Source organism: Epinephelus lanceolatus, chromosome 4, assembly GCF_041903045.1.
Source record: "Epinephelus lanceolatus isolate andai-2023 chromosome 4, ASM4190304v1, whole genome shotgun sequence".
Taxonomy (NCBI): Eukaryota; Metazoa; Chordata; class Actinopteri; order Perciformes; family Serranidae; genus Epinephelus; species Epinephelus lanceolatus.
In genome coordinates, this window is record NC_135737.1 from 19,428,077 (window position 1) to 19,433,405 (window position 5,329).

Genomic DNA, 5,329 nt, shown 5'->3' on the forward strand with positions numbered 1-5,329 from the left:
GAAATCACTGCGGTCAGTTCTTGAAGAGAAATCGGGAGAAGCAATCTAAATATATATTAGGTCTTACAGCTGTGTTTGAGGTTCGATAGGTACTATCTGAGGACAGGAGGTCATGAATTTTGCCTCTAATAGTCAGAATTTTGTCACTAAAAAAGCTCATAAAATCATTACTGCTAAGGGCTAAAGGAATACAAGGCTCAATAGAGCTTTGACTCTCAGTCAGCCTGGCTACAGTGCTGAAAAGAAACCTGGGGTTATTTTTGTTTTCTTCTATTAAATACTGAGTAATAGTTTGCTCTGGCATTGCGGAGGCCCCTCTTATACATTTTGAGACTGTCTGCCCAAATTAAACGAGATTCAAGAATTCATATGCTTATTATGACATATTTCACAGAAATGTTAAATGAAATAAAATGAGGAAGTGATCACAGTTTATATCCAAAAGGTCAAAGGTCAGCTTCACTGTAACATCATACTGTTCTACTACAAAAACACTGGCCATTAATCAAGGTAAGCAGAACATCCTGTTTTGGGTTAGAGTAAGTACGAAATGTTGTGAATATGTCACGACATCAGTACATCATGGTCGGTTAAAAAAGTACTGGCTCCATGTTACAACAGCACTGACTTTTGGGCTCAAACGTGACACCAACAGTGGTCTCCTGGCTGCAGGTCTGTGTCAATTTGACCGATCCATCACCGGTCCCACCTGCCCTAGACAGACTTTCTTACTCTTTATAATATGTCTGTTGCTTTGAGCATAAAATATGGCAAAACACAAATGGGATTATACTGGAGTTAGCTGAAAGACTGGTGTGGCCCACAGAGATGTCAAAAATGTGCCTTCAGTGTCTGGATCACACACCAAGAGGCATGTAAAAGTGTTGGTATTAGACAACCTAATGGGAATGGGCTGTGATGACACTGGTGAGCAAAGTTTCATTTGCTGTTATTTTTGGACGGTGTAATCTTTAAATTCACAGTGCACAGCCCTCTCTCAGAAGGCTGCAGTGAGCTCCACAGAAGACATTCGTTGTTTGAACACCATGGAGGGTATGGTAAACTGCTGTATTTAAACTAGCATCTTTCTTAGAAGCTTGACATTGAGTTTTTATCATTTTGTAAAAATTTGATTTCCTATTGACAGATGAATTACAAAATGACATTTGAACTGACTTATATCAATACCTTAAAAACTTGTGTGTTTACTTAGAAAACAGATATGGCTGATAACAGCTCATCGATTGGTGGTGAGTCTACGCAGCAGCAGATCAATTACCGGGTCATTATTGTGCAGCTCCTGGTGGTGATTTTTCTTTGCATCAACCTTTTGCTCATTGCAACTTTTTTTAAAAAGGAGTTCTTCTACACAACGACACGTTACATCTTATATGCTGTCACACTACTGTCCGATAGCTTTGTATTATTCATGTCTGATGTCCTTCTTATCTTGACCTTTTTTGAAATTACCATGCATGTTTGGTTATGCATCATCATCACTGTTCTGGTATTTATGTATATGATACTCACACCAGTTACTCTGACAGTAATGACCCTGGAGCGCTATGTGGCCATATGCATGCCCCTGCGCCATGGAGAGTTGTGCTCCACACGCAGTGCTATAAACTGTATCCTCATCATTCACGGCCTCAGCTCTGTACCCTGTATTGTTGTCTTCTCCAACTTCTTTGCATCAGCTTCTCTAAGCTTTTATGAACAACACAGTGTATGCTCTGTGGAGATATTCATTTTGTTCAGATGGCAGGATCATATTAGGTCAGCTTTAAGTCAGCTGTACTTCTTGATTATGTGTATTACTATTGTATTCTCCTATGCTAAAATAATGAAAGTGGCCAAAACTGCATCAGGAGAGAATAAAAAGTCAACATGGAAAGGGCTCAGAACAGTAATTCTTCATGCTTTCCAGCTGCTGCTCTGTCTCATCCGTCTGTGGTGTCCATTCATAGAAGCTGCTGTACTTCAGATTAATTTCAGCTTATTTATCAGTGTCAGGTACTTTAACTACATAATGTTTAGTCTCGCTCCACGATGTCTCAGTCCTCTCATTTATGGCCTCAGGGATGAAAAGTTTTTTCTTGAACTGAAAAAGTATGCTTTCTTTGGCTTGTATAAGAAACGATACTGAGAATGGCCTTAATTCAGTTTCTACGTACTAAAGATTTAAAATGTTTTGTTAAAGTTACAATGTGTAATTCATGTGGTTGTTTATTAGCAAATATCAACTATTGCTTTCATAAATATATATTTACTAAAGTGTAATGCAATTCACATACAAATGGAAGCTTTCTCATCGGCTTAGAATGATTTCTCTATATACACAAGCAGGGCGCAGTATGTTGTAGGCTGCCTTCTTGCGTCGCAATATTTGAATACAGTGGCCGAAAGAGATAAACGTGCTTCGCCTTTCGCGTTTACCTAGAACTTGCCGTCACTGGAGACAGAGAAGGTGAAGCTCAATCCGGGGCGCTTCTTTGTGAACCTGCTTTGTACTTTTATGATTCTGTCGCACTTTAAATGGAGGACCACACACATGTTTTGCCCCGTAAGAGGGAAACTACGCCACCAAATAAAAGAAAAAGATCAGATAAGCGAGGACGGGACAAAACACGAATGAATATCAGCGTTGCTTATTCCTGGTGGAAAAAAATCCTGTGGAAGAACACTCTGGAGATGCATATATTATAATCGTACCAACTTATATTTGCCGCACTGTGCCGTGACTATCACATAAAACGTGTTATTTTAGCATTACTGTGCTAATGTTTGCTCGTGTTACCAAAACAATTAGAGATAAACACTCCTAACATAACATTATATCTCACAGATAACCTATATCTCACTGGTAAGCTATAACATATTGTAGCGTCCGCCAGGACATGTGGAAAGGATGACGCAGTTATTCGGCAAACTCTCTCCTCCAGCTCGCTCATACACACACCAGCACGCGCACTCACACAGCCCTCATCCTCGTCACACTCGCACCACGCCCCCCTACCTATACCCATTCAATCCCAAACATGCCATTAACTCACAGAACATTGATATTATAACAGAACATTTACTGCAGGGTCACTACAATATCGTAACATGGTCTAGATTCCTAAATAAATATTCACCTCATCGCTAGATAGGCCTACTCCTGAAAAACTTGAAAAACTCGTGGATGATGCCATCTCTGTCTGCGCAAGGCTTTCTGTCCTACGAGGCCACGGTCACTTACCCGACGGGAGGGGTGAGCGAGTGAGCGCGAGTGAGCCCTGCAATCTAGAATTTGACCACTGATGTCACTGTTACTCACCATTTTTACACACTGAGGCTTTAATATTAGGCTACACTCAGTACTCGAGTTGAGGGGGGATGAGGGGGGATGGCACCCCCCTTGAAATATAAACGGTCAAAATCATCCCCCTTCTAAAACTGCCATCCCCCCTTTCCATCCCTTGTGTCATTTTTTGAATGAATGTGGTATTACTGCTATTTCAACATTTAGTTTTACCTTTGGTTTTACGCATATCGAGTAAAATACTGTGGGCGAGGCCACGCATGCAAAGATATTTTTATATAGTATCTCAGCGAGCTGCGCCGTGGATGTTATGCCTGTGCCCTATAGAGGGCGACCGAACGATGCATAGTGCGTCCAAATTCACACTTGTTCTTCTCTATGGATTTTCTCCGCAACCATGCGTCATAGCGAGAAGCCATATCACGTGAAACAGCAGAACCGCAGCTTTCTGACAAGACCAAGCACTTGTCGGTTGTTCAATGTTTTCACAGCGAAAAAAATGATAAACTTACACTAAAATGATTTCATACAGCTTTGCACACACATTACTCTTGGATGGATTACTCACGAATGCAGGGTCGCACAGTATGGCCACGCATAACACATGAAAGCGCAGGACCAGAGCTTTCCAATGATACCACACACATCTTTGTGCTGTCATCCCATCACGCTAAAAATACAGATCAATTGACTACAAAATAAAAACCTGACAAATTTCTTTACAATCCATTATACAGATCTTGTTATCAGTCACTTCATATAGTGAGGAATAATATTATTACTATTTTTCTGTTATCTTAGATGTACATATTGCATGTTTCCTTCAAATAAAACACATTTTTGACTTCAATGGAATTTCTTGCAATAATGAAAAAATACTGGCACAAACCACATGTTTTGGACAACTGCCAGATTCCAGAGAGTCTCCCCTCTTCATATATGGCAGAATATGTCAACTCCCAACTTGCTATGCTGAGATACATGTAAAAATGTGAGAATTTAGTAACACAGGTTTCATTTTATTTTTTTTTTATTGATATAAAAATTAATATAAAATACAGGCACATAGAAGGACATGTGGTGATGACAAATCTGGGTAGCCCAAATTGTCCTGAACAAAAAAACAAAAAAACAAGATATAGCATGTGGATGTAGCCTTTATAATGACTGTGATATGAGCTTAAAAGTAAAGGCAGGAAAAATACCCCAAAAGGCCAAGGGCCCATAGGGTTAAACAGTGATATGAAAAGGAAGGCGAGAAATTATTTTCAGCCCCAAAACTACAGTATTTGTATTTGTATCAATAAAGATCAACATTTTTCCCAATTTCTATTTCATTTTTTTCATGAAGGGGTTCTTGTTTAATTTATATGATTTAATTAATCACAATTAAAAATTAACCCTTAGATACCAGTTTTGATCATATGCCACTAACTGCTTTTTTGAGAAATACATTACAATTCAATATTCTAAAAGCAAAATTGACTTTGATTATTATTAGTATCATCGGTTGGACCCAAGTAGAAGAAGAAGAAATGATTTTGCACTTGTCCTGTGCATTTGACCCTAACTATGTAAGAGCAGTGGTGCTATGGCAGACCCTCTGCGCTGTCATCAGCACAAATTATGTCCCCATGTGATAAAATCCACCATGCCCCCTTATTTTTTTTGCAACTTGAGTACTGGCTACAATACTGTGATTTTACTGCTATGATGAATACAATGTCAACAAACCCTGAGGTATGAACAACTTAAACTACAGCTGAAACTAAACACCTTTTTTGTAGTCTTGCATTTTTGTATTTTACATAACTGGATTTAACAGGTCTTTGCTCTCTAAATGCAGTTTATTATAGATCTGTGTTAGGGATGTCTATCTGATATTCGGATCAGTATCGGCCGCCGATATTAGCCATATTAGCATCGGATTGGACTGCATGGAAAAATGCCGATCCAAGAACTCCGATCCAGTTTTTCATGGAATCTGATCCAGGTTTTCCAGCTAGCCTAGCGCTCCGCGATTCA

General features: G+C 39.4%; 1 pseudogene; it reads left to right on the plus strand.

Moving 5' to 3' along the window:
* The first annotated feature begins 1,222 nt into the window (after window positions 1–1,222).
* Window positions 1,223–2,146, plus strand: LOC117259176 (odorant receptor 131-2 pseudogene; annotated as a pseudogene).
* Window positions 2,147–5,329: the final 3,183 nt, after the last annotated feature.